Genomic DNA, 14,871 nt, shown 5'->3' on the forward strand with positions numbered 1-14,871 from the left:
CGGCTTTCGGTACCAACTTTCTTGTTTCTTGGTGGATGACAATGAAAATTGGTACATAGAATAAGAATGGCTCTATGATGCTTTCATAAAAATTTCAAAGCGGTACCATGAAAACTTTTTGCTAGACAAATTATTTCTTTCTTGAACCTCGTGGAGGGACTGGAGGATTTACGAAATCAAGTGAAAAGTTTGTTAAATACTGTATGCACAGCCAAATGTATGCAGAAGGAGATAGCGTTCTCGAAATAATTTTTTTTCAACACTAAAATTTGTAGTTTGTTTTCTCCAGTCCCACTGCAGTGAGCACGCTTGCACTGCAAACAAGGAACCCTACTACGAATTCTTAAAACACTAGGATAAAAAAAGAAGAGCGCTATCCTTTACAGTTCAGTGAGTCTGACAAAACAATCGCAATCAAAATGTGTAAAGTAGTTACCAAGATATCTGCTCCACGAGCTGAGCAACATGCCAAAAAAACTGTACTGAGAAAACAAGGTTCAAAGTTGTCAAAATTTAATAGGCACCAGGGTTATAGTCCTTTGTGTCCTTTGCGATGCGGCATCGCTTGACCATCTGACCTGATGGTCTGATGAGCTTTTGCAGCTTTCTTTTTCTGCATGGTATCTTTTTCGGCTGAGTTCCTGAACAGTTTCGCCAATACGCGCGGACGATGTTCCATCCGTGCCGTGTTGCATGCCACCGTCATTGTCACTGCTGAAGTCGTCGGAGCAAACTTTGTTTTAGAGATCGGTGGCTTCGACTTACGAGCCCCAAATTGATGCGCAGTCTTGCGTTTCTTCTTGAACGATCGTCGGCCCATGATAACAGACCTGAGCTGTTCTCCAAGCTAAGAAAGGCCGAGCTTGACAACGTTTTATTGCGATAGCAATTATATGGACACTTCAACCGGATTTCTTCCGTCGCCGTCGCCGTGAGTTTCCATATAGATAAAATTTTCGCCGCGCGCCGCATGCCCCAGAGGCAGCGTGCGGGGACGCGCGCTATCACGGAGAGCGAACGCACTCAATCTCCCACGCACAAGCAAGGAAGCGGAAAGCCAGCGCCGGAGGGAGCAGGGGGCACTTCTCTGTCAACAACCGCGCTCGTCGCTCGTCCGCACAGTCTCTTATCTCTCCCACGCGCAAGCAAGGAAGCAGGAAGCCAGCGCCGGAAAAAGCGAGGGGGGGGGGGGGGGGGGGCGCACTTCTACGCTGCCAACAACCGCGCTCGTCGTTCGTTCAACCGCACCGTCGCTTATCTCCACACGGCTCTGACCTTTATGCGCCGTGCATTCGCCGCTCAGTTTCCGTTGAAGCGATAGACCGCACGTACCTTCGCCCGCTGCTGCGGCATATATATGCGCTTGCTGCCAGCATTTTGACAGTCGTTGTCTGCAGTCATTCGTGTGATCTATTCATGTTTGTTTGTGCGCGCTCACACCACGCTTGTTCAATCAGTTAGTAATAGTCGGGCCACATTTTCCAACGCACGCTACACATGCAATGCTGCCCGGGTCGGCAGTGCAGCGCTACAGGTGTGTCCCTTCGCACGCGCTGCCCACGGGAAGCGCTTCTCATCAACACCACCGTTTCACATGCGCCTTCTCGTGGTCATCGAGTCGCTCTTCATGTCGGTCTACTTGCGCCGCAGCACACCTGCTTACTTAATCAGCTCATGTTCACTACAATTCATATTGCTACCAAAGCCACTCACCTTACTTCGTATGACATTGCTGTGTTGCTATCGCATTCATCGCTTCACCCTTAGGGCGAAACTGTGACATTTTTTTCGTTTCTCTAACAGCGAGCGCCGGTCCATTATCATAAGTGAGATACGATCTCCAAACCACACCGCGACGACTTGAAAAGACGCGAAATCGGCTCCTCAGCACTGTCAGCGCGGCGAGCAGACGACCTTTCCGTCGGTTGCTAAGGGTAACCGCCCGGGAGACCAATGCGGAGCCGCGTACAGTCACGTTGCGCGCGCTGCTGATCAGAAACTGCCGCGAGACCTTGAAACTTTTGCTTGCTGTGCGCTTGCTCTTGCCTGGTGCAGCTGGCCGAGGCGCCAGATTTGAAGACTGAGAATTGTGCTATCCATAGAGACCAAGATGGCGGCGCTAGGTTACGCGGTTGCGGAGATATCGCGGCTTGAAAAATGACGTTTTTTTCGCTATTTTCGAGAAACTCCTCGCCACCTTAGCTTCGATAAACATTTTTTACATCATTTCCGCGCGATTTTCTGTGACGAAATTTTGAAATAAAATAGAAAAGAAGTCATACAAACTGAAAATGTGATTTTCAAAAAATCGGTTTTTTGGTCAAATTTCGCGATGCGAAAGCCGCGTCCCCCCTTAAAAGTAGGGAGTCAGTGCTTGTTGAGTCCAGACACTGTGAGGGTGCGCCAGTGTAGAAATCAATAATGAACACGACAGCTCCAAATCCATCTGAACCACAAGCGCAGTATATAAAGCACTCCAAGCCCTGTCCTACCTTATAACACTGGAATCTACCTTATAACACTGGAATAACCAACACAAGGTTTCCATGATTCTTTGTTCCTTTCTCAGGCTACTGAATGGTTTTCTACGCGTTAATCTTCAGGCTTACTCTTTGTCGGCTAAACTTCTCAATTATTTATTGCACAGAACAATGTCATCTGGAAACTGAAGGTCAGTGAAATATCCCCCATCAATTCTTTTTCTCCTTGAGCATACTGAATGCTTGTTGACAGCTTGCAGTGAATTGAAGGCTTGTGTCATTCTTCTGGACACCCATCTTAATCAGTGTCTTCCCACTTATCTGTGATACTTACAGTAGCTCCTTTTACAACAAAGCTGATACCGCATTAGCACACCTTTTATTGGGATCTTGAGTAAAAAAATTGATTACTTGAACATGATAAGTGGTGGACGTGTTTGATGGGCGATTTGTATGATAAGACATCTAGTCTCGAATGTTTATTTTATTTATTTATTCAGTTACCTCACAGGCTCCCGAAGGAGTACTGCGAGAGGGGAGTATAAGGAAATTAGCAAAAAGAAGAAAGGAGTACAAAGAAATTATACATTGTTAGCGGGTAAACATGAAAGAACCAATATCTAACAATATAAATAATGCGATAAATGAAGCAAAACGACTGTGTGAAGTAGCAAAAAAGGAGTACCAAGAAATTATACAAATGGTAGCTGGTGAAAAAGAAAGAAAAATGTTAACGCAATGCAAAAAACAAGAGACTAACAAAAACTACAGTTAAACCTGGATATAACGAAATTGACAAATTCCCGAAAAACTTCGTTATAAAGAGGATTTCGTTATATACAGGTTCGGCATGAAAATTCGAAAAAGAAACGCTTACCGTATTTACTAGATTCTAACGCGCCCTCAATTGTAACACGCAACCTTTTTCCGATTTCGTCGAAGCACTCATCTTGGAATGTCACACCAGGTACCGGATGCATGGCGGCATGTCGTTTCGCACAAGCGCGAGGCATCGGAAAGGAAGAGCGAGCGCCATGATAGCGTCGTATAGTGTTACAGTAGAACCCCGCTGTTACGTTCCCAGGGGCTGCGTTTTCCCGGCTGTTAGGCCGTTTTCAGCCAGTCCCGGCACAGCTCCCATAGAACCCAATGTATTGGTAACCCCACCATTGCGTCGCAACTGTGGGACCGTTCCCGCTGCCACCCCGCGCCGGCCCAAGCGGCCATTTTAACTTTTCATGTCGCTTGGCTTGGTGGCTTGACGATGGCATTGGCCGCCCAAAGTGCCGGGGGCGACAACTATGACGTATTTTCGGTTTCCGCCAGCAAAAGTATGGCCCTTGACACCCGTATTTGCTATATAAAATAAAGATGGTGTCTATGACGCGTTGTGGCCCTAAAATAGGTGGATAGCAAAATGACGATGTCGTCAGCTAGCAACTTCCGGTTCGCGGGTTAGCGCTTCTGTTGCTTCGTTCAGCCTTGTCAGCAGTGTCTACGGTGCGATTTCCCGCTGTTCGTGAAGAAAACACGCTTCAGCAACGTGATTATGGTTGGCTGCTCGGCATTAGGGTGCACGAACTCTTCCGTGAAAGGGAAAAAAAAATTTCGTTTTCCATGGAATGAAGCGCACAAACGTAAATGGGCAGTTGCGGTCAAACGAGCGACCGTGAACGGCTAGCTGTGGGTACCGACCGTAGGAGCCAGAATATGTGAAGATCATTTCGCCACAGGCAAGTGTTTCAGCGAATAACTTCGTCTACTAACGTTCTAGTACAAATACCCCCTTTTTAACAATCAGTTAAATATACGCACAAGTGCACCCAGCAAGGATCCTCAGCACATTGATTATGTGCCGTCTTCATTCGGGTACAATGAAAAGGCCACTGAGGCTGCCCGAAAAAGGGAGGAGAGGTAACGTCAAAATAATTCGTGCACTTTTCAGATATTTAAATCAGTGCTTTCTCTCTGCAGTTATACACGACATGCGTCTGTTAAGAAAAACCGGGAGACTGCGAAGGCAAAGCAGCCGACGACATGGCGCGTGCTGGGCACCGCTGCAGACAAAACAGCGGACGAAGCGATCGACTGCACTGTTGGTTATAGCAAGCGTTACAAACTGCCACTTATTAGGTTGACTTACCACTTATTAAAAACTACTTTTCAAGTTAACGAATGTCTATTTGCGCTCGACGAACGTTTGCGTTTGATAAACGTTATATGACTATTTGACGCGATACAAACACGTTAGGGCATGAAATGCCTGCCGCCTAAATATACACGAGTCTAAGGGCGCCAACATAAGTACGAAGGAGCGATAGCTCCCACCTACGTTTTGCAACTGCTCAGCAGTGCTTGCATCATGATTTTTCACCAAAGTACCGCAGTATATAAAAGACAAAGCGTGTGAAGCATGGGCATGAAATGACGGCGTCGTGGTCGCGATCCAGAAGTTGTAGCAGAATACACCGTACCCCGCAATGCCTTGCGACAACCGCGATTTTGCTATCCACCTATTGGTTTTGGCTCCATAGATATTCCGTATAAAGTCAGAGCGATAATGCAGTCGCCGCGCGCCGTATGCTGTATGTGCGAGTGAAAACATGCGAGGGGAGCCGACGACCGCGTCTAGATCTCGCGCGCGCAAGAAAAGCAGGGAGGAAGCGCGCCTTCTTCCGTTGCGCTCGAGGCACCGGCGAGGGAGCGAGGGGGAAGCGATAGCGGACTGGCGTTGTACTGTACTCTGGCATCAACTGCGTACTGCTCGGCGACGCCCGTATCTTGAAAGCGATCTGCATTGGGGCAGACTCTAGCAGTGTAGGTGCGTCGGCGGCTCGTAGCTTTGTGCGTGCTGTGTGTTCTCGGCGCTCAGTTTGCGTTGAAGCAATAAACAGCACGAAGGTCACTTCGTTCACTTCTCCAGCGGCGCTTCCACACGCCGCCAGCGTTTGACAGCGCGTGTCCGCGCTCATCGAGTGTGATGTGTCACAGTGTGTACCAGCGCGTCAGCAACATCACCTGGAAAAGGAAAGAGTGCCGGCTTGGCGGGCTAGGCCAGCTGCAGCAAGCGGCAGGATCAGGTTTGCATGAAGGGAGGGGGAAAGGTCACGCCCACGGCGGGAATATCGCCGGGTCAAGGGATGCAGGCCCGCCTCACACACGCTCGCACGCACACGTGCGCTCGCTTCGCATTCCGTCGCGGCGGAGAAGGTGCTTCCGGTTGCTGCTCGCGCAAAAATGACAAAATTTGGGGCGAAATATTTAGGTTGTCGGAGGGGGAAATTCGTTATATCGAGGGGGTCTCCCGCTGCCACTTCGTTACGTAGAGGACCCAAATACATGTGCTTCTCTGGAGTAACGGTGGGGAATAGAAAAACTTCGTTATATCCAGGAATTCGTTATATGGAGGTTTGTTATAAGCAGGTTTAACTGTATACAACTTCGCTATAGGTAATTACTTAGATGCGCAGTAAGGTTTCTTGTGATTAATTATGGAAATAATATGCATAAGTTTGCTTTGAAGGAATCAGGGTCAAGAATGTCAACTATGTCATTTGGTAGGTTATTCCAATGCTGAATGGCACGTGGTTGCGCGGATGAATTGAAAGCATTAGTTCGGCCAAAGATACTCTGGAAACAGATGATTATGCAGATACCGAGATGTACGAGATGGACGAGTGAGCAGCAGGGTGGATGGGCACGTGCTATGGACTATTTTGTGAAACAGACAAAGCAATGCTATGGTTCTTCGCGATTTAAAAGATGAGAGGGATAAAGATGACTTAATGATGGTCACGCTAGAGTCGCGGTGATAATCTCTGACAATGAAGCGGGCGGCGCGGTTTTGGACAGACTCGAGAGTCGCGATTAGGTAAGCTTGATGAGGTGACCAGATAGGGGCTGCGAATTCCAGTTGTCGCCTTACGAATGTCTGACAGGCGATTTGTCTCGTGAGGGCAGGAGCATCGCGCAGGTTACGTTTAAGATAACTGAGTGTACATGAGGCTTTAGCAGTTATTTTTTCGATGTGCGCAGACCATGACAGGTTAGGTGTAAGGAGAATGCCGAGGTACTTGTATGAGTTGGTACGAGTAACGGGATTCTTATCCAGTGAGTAACCGAAAGTGGAAAATGTCTTTTTGCGGGTGAATGTTATTAGTTTGCATTTATCAGTGTTTAGGGTCATTTGCCAAGAAGAGCACCAGTTAGTAATACGGTCAAGATCTCGTTGAAGAGCAACGTGATCGGAAGGTGAGCAGATTTGACGATAGATCACACAATCGTCGGCGAACAAGCGAATGAATGACGTTATTTCGGATGGCAGGTCGTTAATATATATCAGAAAAAGTTAAGGTCCGAGTACGCTTCGTTGTGGTACGCCAGATGTTACATCGCTGATACAGGAAATATAGTTATCGACGACAGTGAATTGCAGTGAAATGACAAGAAATTTCTTATCCAAGATACTGTTAGGGAAACTGTTAGGGCTTAGTCGGAGCTCCCGCTACTTATCAGAGGTTGATGAACCGAGTTCTAGGAGATGCGAAGTGGTAACATGCTCTCGCATATCTCGACGACATAGTGGTTTATTCGAAAACATTCGACGAGTGCTTGGGCCACTTGAGAGACGTCCTAGACAGGCTGAGGTCCGCGGGTATCACGTTGAACCCGAGTAAAGCTCAGATAGCTGCGAACAGAATAACGCTGTTGGGATTCACGTTGGACAAAGGTCGCATTCTGCCGAGTGAGGATAAGCTCGAGGCTATACTGAGCTACCCGTCGCCGAAAGATATCGGCGAACTGAGACGCTTTCTGGGATTGGTGAACTTTTATCGCCAATTCATTCCAGACTGCGCGGCAGTGCAAGCGCCTTTAACGAAGCTCTTGAGGAAAGACGAGCGTTGGACTTGGGGTCAAGAGCAGGAGGCGGCACTGCGCGGCCTCACAAAGGTGCTCGCTGACACGGCAAAGTTGCAGCTGCCCGACTTGAATAGGGAGTTTATGATTCAAACAGACACAAGCGACCTGGGTCTAGGTGCAATTTTCCTTCAGGAGCACGGAGGCATTCTCCAACCGATTGCGTTCGCGAGCCGTTCGTTGACGCCGGCGGAAAGGAACTACTCGGTGACAGAGAAGGAGTGTCTCGCGATAGTTTTCGCTCTGTGAAAGTTCGACTATTATGTAGACGGAGTGGCATTCACGATTGAGACTGACCACATGGCTCTCACTTGGTTGAGGCGCTTGAGCCGAGTGGCCGCCTGGCGCGTTGGGCACTGCTGCTGCAGCAATACGACTTCACCGTGCACTACCGCAAAGGAAAAAGCAATGCTGCAGCTGACGCACTTTCGCGAGCGCCAGTCCGAGGCGAGGGAGAAACCCTGGCCATAGCCCGAGTAAGGGAGGCGGACCAACCAGCGATCCTGGACGAGAGCGTGAACCACGTAGATGTTGTCGGTACCGCAGGAGTTGTCTTCAGCAGAAAGGAGCTGTTCGAGGCTCAGCAGAAGGATCCGTTTTGTCGAAAAGTTTTGCAAAAAGTGCTAGATGGGCTCCGGGAGCCGGGCGGCACGGTCGCTGTGCACACGAAGGCAGCTGGTATTGCTGTCGGTGCGGAGCGCTCAGGAACCGCTGGTTATGCTGTGAGCGCACTGGATTCCTATCTGCTGAATTCCGTCGGCGTCCTGCTGAGGTATATTCCCACTGAGAACGACACAAGTGAGGCATTTAAGGTGGTGATACCGCGCGCGTTGAGAGGAGCAGTGCAACGCTACTTTCATGACTCGTGCATCGCTGGGCACGCGAGCGGCCCCAAGACTTACGTTAACTTGTGTCGCTTCGCTACCTGGCTTGGCATGAAACTGGACGTGATTCGCTACGCCCGATCGTGTCATGTGTGCCAAAGCGTGAAGCCCCGAGGCGCACGACCGCCTGGCTTCATGCAGCCTATCGACAGCCAGACTCCTTGGCAAATCGCGGCATGTGACATCATGGGACCGTATCCCACAACACCGAGCAGGAACAAATTCTCGCTGGTGGTCATGGATCACTTCAGTAAATGGGTAGAACTTTTCCCCCTACGAAAACTGACGGCACGGGTGATTATGGATAAGTTGATGGAGGTTTTCACCAGGTTTGGTTTTCCGGAGCAGTTGATAACGAACAATGCGTCCTACTTCACTGCAAAGGTGTTCGTTGACTCATGCGCCGCACCTGGCATTAAGCACAAGAAAACGACAACCTACCATGCTCAGTCGAACCCCACTGAACGAGTCAATCGCAACAACAAGCACATGCTTGTCGCGTTCTCTGAAAGGCATAAGGACTGGGATACCTACCTTCCAGAGATCGGGTTTGCATTGCGATCGACAGTGAACTGCTCGATTGGTTATGCGCCTTCTTCTCTCACCCTGAGGAGAGAGCTGCCGAATCCGATGGATAGGGTTCTCGCGGATCGCAGTGGAATGTCAGTCGCGCCGTCAGCACGAGCTGAATACGCGACGCATCTACGTGCCAAGATGACGGAAGCTTTACATAAAGCACGCCGTAATCTTCGCACTGCTAGGGCACAACAGAAGGCGCAGTACGACCGCTCGCATCGGAACGTCCACTACGAAGTGGGCGATCTGGTGCTTCGACGACAGCACGTTGTCAGCGATGCTAGCAAACAGTTCGCTGCCTCGCTGGCGCCGAAGTGGATCGGGCCGTATCAAGTGAGAGAGAAGGTTTCCTTGCTTGTTTACCGGCTCGAGAACAAGAAAGGAAAGCCGATCGGCAGACCGGTACACGTATGCGACCTGAAACGCTACGTGCCGTGTGATGAGCAGTGGGATGACGATCAGGCCCTCCCTCAACTGCGATCGGTGAGAGAGAGCAGTCAGAACCGAACGGCGAGCCCGCAGCCGCGCTACAATTTTCGTAGCAGGCGAAAGTAATCTGACTGCTAGATGCGAAACCCGAAGACTGCGAGGAACATTCGTAAGTCCGGGTGACATTGCATACCGCGTGAGCATACAGCCGCGCCGGGCTGGCACCATGGTAGTTCCTGCCGGGGAAGCGAACGTCTAGTGACCACGGAGCACCGGGTATGGACGACATGTCGTCGCTCCAGCAAGTATACCCTCACAGGCCACGACGGGAATGTGGCGTGAACATTCGACGCGTGTGTATGCGGGGTGCGGTTTGACCAAGGACTGCTGTGAGGGCCAGTGCGGGGACTATCTTGTGCTGTGACTCGAGTTGGTGATGATGCTTGCGAACATTCCCTTCGTAACAGACGTCGACGGTGTTCCCGGATACGGCCAACTATGCTGCTGATCACAGTGCTGCTCCGTGCAGTTTTGCTAATAATAATTTCCAGGAGCAGAGCAAGATGAGATAGGGCCGTGCAAATTGCCTGCAGTACGCGCTGGAACAACTGACGTCCTTGCAGCACTGACGGCGCTACGCCGGCCTTGCAGCCGCACGAACCGCTAGCCGGCGGCCGGCAGGGGACTGCCCCTCCAGCGCAGCCGACACCTGGGGCGCAGAACTGAGAGCCACCGTCGAGCCCCGACAACAATCCCGCCCGTCTCGCAAGCACGAGCAGTGCAGCTGACCAGCCGCCTCCGAGTCGGCATCAAGTGTCCACCAGCTGAGGGCTACATCACCACCAGCCCAACGCTTCCTCGGTCGCTAACCTCGGCGGGTACTTAGGCAAACGGACGTCATTAGGTGCCAGCCTCAATGTACGGGGGCCTTCTTAAGGGGAGGAGGATGTGGGGGGCACACGCCGCCACCTTCTCCCGCGGTCTCTCACCGTTGCTTGCGCACGTAGCGAACGCGGCGGGAGCTGGTTGGACACCTTCTCCCGCGTATGCGCGTCGTCACAAGCGCGCGCAGCGGGAGCCGGGCGGACACGAGAGAGAGGCTCTTTGCCCTCTCCTGGTTCTCGCTCGCCTCTCGCGATGCGCGCGGGAAGAGGGAAAGTATCCGACGGCCAAGCAGGACATTCCCTTCGCGAAAAGGTAAAAAGGTATAAAAGAGCGCGACCGAGAGACCCCCGGGGCTCTCTGACCTCGCTACACCTACCTGCCCATACGGATTTACCCGCTGCAACCCGTGAGTGACCCTCGTTTGCGTGGCTACCACACGCGACGAGGCAAGCCTATTTTATTACTTATTATACAGAGCGGACTTCCCTCTGCAAGTGTGTTTTATTGCCCACAGCAATAAACGTTGTTGAGTTGATTCGCTTGTTGCCTTATTCGCCCGAACCCTACGTAGCTGCGATTATACGCGCTACAGGTTGGGGAAGACCCCCACACGGCCGGTCCCGGCACAGCTCCCATAGAACCCAATGCATTGGAAACCCCGCTGTTACGTCGCAACTGTGGGACCGTTCCTGCATCATACGTTGCGAACTGCCACCTTTGACTTTTCATGTCACTTGGCTTGGTTGCTTGATGATGGCATCGGCCGCCCAAAGTAAAGTTCCTAGATAGAGCAGAACATCTAGGGACTTTAGCCCAAAGTGCTGGGGGTGACACTTATGACGTATTTTCGGTTTCCGCCAGCATAAGTATGGTCCTTGAGATCCGTATTTGCTATCTAAAGATGGTGTTTATGACGCGTTGCGGCCCTAAAATTGGTTTTTGGCTAATACCCAGCGAATACCCAGTTGAATATCCGAAAGCGGATCACACAAGTAGCAGGGCGTAAGCAGTAACAGTTTTTTATTTGTGCGCTTTCGCTGAGGCAACATGCGGTGCGCCGCCGAAACACAATCTCATTCCTCTACAGTGAACTGCTCCGCCAAAAAGGGTCAATAGATAAATTTCGTTTTCCGACCTTCGTACACAAATTATCAGTGTTGGCATGGTGTTCTTTAATAACAGTAGAGTAGGGGTTCTCAAGCATGTTCGTTCCAGGGAACCCTGCTCAGCTCCATGACGCACAATGGAACCTCCCCCCAAATTAACCGAATTAAAATGTCCCAACTAACCGAATGTCGAACTATCCAGGGTATCAAGAAAACAATAAATGAATGCTTACTATGTCAACACGCTTTTATTTACTGAATGAATCAGCAAATCTTGTTTCTATTTTCCACAAGATCAGTGCGGAAGCTGAAATTATCGTCATCTCATCTGAGACGCTTTTCACTACTGCGCGCACATCCCGATTATTTTTTCGCCACTCAGCTGCTCGCCAACAAATTGTCCATCCATCGCGATGTAGCCGGTGCTCTACATCTTCAACAGCTTTGCACAGAGTCAAAGCAAAACTACGGCTTGCCGCAACCGCTGCAGACAAAACCGCGGCTATTATCGACGCGATCATGGACGACGACCTCGCAGATCAGAAGGCAGGCGGCCGACGCATGCACCAGTCAAAATTTAACTGCACTTTGCCTCATCAAACGCAGACGAAACCGCGGTCGCTATCGACGCGATCATGGATGGCGACTACGCAGTTGAGAAGGCACGCAGCCGACAGGCGCACCGAGTCGGCCGCAACCGCTGCGGACGAATTTGTGTTGGCTATCGACGCGATCATAGATGGCTACTACGCAGTTGTGAAGGCACGCGGCTAGCCGCCAACGCAGTGTTACGCGCGACAATTAACGCAAGAATAAAGGCTTTGAGGGGCACACTTAGGCACGAAGCGTTCCGGCGTTGCTGTCAGTCACGTATCGCATACATACGATTGCCGCTGTGGACCATGGCGATGCGGACTGCGCCGCTTCGGTTTTGTACGCTAGCGCTGTTTTTTCTCTTTCGCGGCGCTCATTTGTGGTGCTCCGCACATTATTTTTTTATTCCTCCGACATATACGCCAGTGCGCATGCTATCGGCACCTATCCCACCTACCAACGGGAGAAATGTGCATGTTGCTAAGTTACAGCCTCCAAGATTTAAGTGCAAAATCTTATGTTGAATTCCAATGGCGGAGCCAGAGCAGCCGACGGACTCTGCGAGTGAGCACTCGACTCTGGCGTAGAGCAACGCCTCCAAATACGCAAATGGAACACAACCTGCGCCGCCGCAGCAAGGCGGAAGCGGAAGTTCTATCCTTCGGGCGCCAAGTTACCCAGGGTACCTTGTGTGTTGTCATTCCCTTCCGCTGTTTGCTCCCAGCACCGCCGCACCGGTCACTTGTCTTTTCAGCGCCGTTCACCCGCTGCTTAAAACTGCAAAATGGATATCTTGCCAATTAAGCGTGCTACAGCTTTTGTTTGCTATGGTGAGCACACAGGATGTGGACAAACATGAAGGACGTCCTCGATGAAGCTCACTACTTCGGGCCTCTTCGTGGGAATGCGGAACATCCTGTCGAATTCCCGCTCATAAGCGGCAGTTTTAGCGTCGTTGGCACTATCCGGGAAATCGCTCGTGTCGGAACTTCAGCTTTCCGACTCGGAGCTGTCGCTATCGAGTAGCAGAAGCAATGCCGCACGCTCTGCCAAACTAGCCGAGCCGTTCATGTCGTCCGCCATTACCATCGCGAGTCGCGACCGGCTGCACCCCCGAGCAGACAAACGTCGTAAAGGAAATGCGTCACGCAGAGTTCCGGTCCACTCCGCCGATTTTGGCGGAGCATCTTTTCATGCTCCACGGAGTCACTCCCGCTCTGAATCCACTCCGACTCTCTCATTGGAACATTTTACTCCCGCGCTCACTCTGTCATTGGAACAAGCTTACTCCGAAAAGAGCAGAAAAACTTGCTCCGACTCCGCCATTGGAATTCAACATTAGGCGCGCTGCCCGTTTTCGGAGGTTGGGTGGCTATAAGCTGCTTGCAGATTTATTGCGCAGTTCACGCGTTGCCGTTACGCGCTGTGATGTGCTTTTTGACACTCGGACATGGGTAATGGAAGTTCTGTGGATCGACCGCAGCTTGAGTCCGCCGTTTTACCTACTTGGCGATCGCGGCACCACGGAAAATTTATCAGCGGCTCGCGGAACCTCGAGCAGGGGCCTGCGGAACCCCAGGGTTCCGCGGAACCCACTATGAGAACCCATGCAGTAGAGCATCTCGATTCATAGGTACTTAAGTTATTGATAGCTAGCACGATTCTTGTAAGGAGATTAGTCTCCTGAGCATGTGCAGTGCTGAGTATTTTGCACAAAATATGGAAGAATATTTTTTTCTTGATTCGATTCACTAATTGATTTGCAATTACTATTCGGTATTTACAGCCCTATAAAAAAGGCCGTCTTATCAGCGCTGTAAATGTCACACATGGCATAGTCGTTTAGCAATGCTGAAACGGTGTTTGACAACAATGCTGGTGTGCTGCCTGTGTATGCCCATGACGACTTGTTGTAAAGCGACATGCCGACAATGTCATGGCGGGTCTTGAATCTGCTGAGCCAGCTGGTGCTGAAGCGCGTTTTATTCAAGTGAAGAAATGCACTTGAAGTTAAAGCAACTTTGCAACAAAAAGTACTTCAATGGGTTCAGCAGAAGTGGAGTCATTGGCTATCAAAGATCCCCTGTCATCTTCTTTCTGGTGCACCCAGTCCTACTTCAATGCCTTGCACTGCGAAGGCTACAACGAAGCGAGGTGATGCCCACAATGCTCCACCTTCTAAACGTCACTGTGGCGGACAGTTCTAATTTGATTTTGGATGTTTACATAGACGCCCCACTTCTGATTTTGGTGCCAACAGTGAGGCCAACTCGGAGGCCATCCCTCAGCTTACGGTTGACTTCATGGTGTCTCATCCCTTTGCTGCGATACAGTGTACTAGATAGCTACACTCAGCTATTCTCGCCCCGAGTGACGTGAGTAGCACATTTCTTTTAACATCATCTCTATGTTTGTTCGTGCGAGTGCGTCGGCAGAATGAGCATCAGCTAAGCGACGAATGCCGCACTCCGGACTCGTGCTGAAAGTAGGGGTGCGCAGATACTCTAATCGAATAGTAAACGCTCGAATAATTCGATTAGTGAATCCAATATCTACTATTTGATGTTTCGAATATTCAATACATTCGATGTGGAGACTCATGCAATGCACATGTCGAGTGCGACGCGCTCGATGCTGCCCAAGCAAGCGTTTCACTTTGTTTTCGGTGCGAAGAGAGTGCCGAGCATGCCGCAGACGGGCTGCCGCAGCTGACACTGTATTTATTTATTTATTTTGCATACTTTCAAGGCCCCTAGGTGCTAGTGGTACATACGCAGGAAAAGAATGCAGAACAATGAATAAAAGATTTGTTAGATGGCATGGAAAACAGCAGTCTTGAACCTCGATGTGTCTGTAATAGTGGTGACTGATGTGGGAAGGTGGTTCCAGTCAATGCACGTGCGAGGTAAAAAAGTAACAGTACGCGTTTGTATGAAAAGATGGCAGGAAAACCTAATGAAGGTGATCGCTGCATGATGAAAAGTAAGAAGGAGGTGCTAG

General features: G+C 50.4%; 1 protein-coding gene across 1 annotated transcript in view; it reads right to left on the bottom strand.

Annotated features, from left to right (window-relative positions):
• Positions 1-14,871, bottom strand: part of LOC119441288 (probable ubiquitin carboxyl-terminal hydrolase FAF-X) — a 540,581-nt gene that overhangs the window by 156,721 nt on the left and 368,989 nt on the right.

This window comes from Dermacentor silvarum, chromosome 2 (genome assembly GCF_013339745.2).
Source record: "Dermacentor silvarum isolate Dsil-2018 chromosome 2, BIME_Dsil_1.4, whole genome shotgun sequence".
Classification (NCBI taxonomy): domain Eukaryota; kingdom Metazoa; phylum Arthropoda; class Arachnida; order Ixodida; family Ixodidae; genus Dermacentor; species Dermacentor silvarum.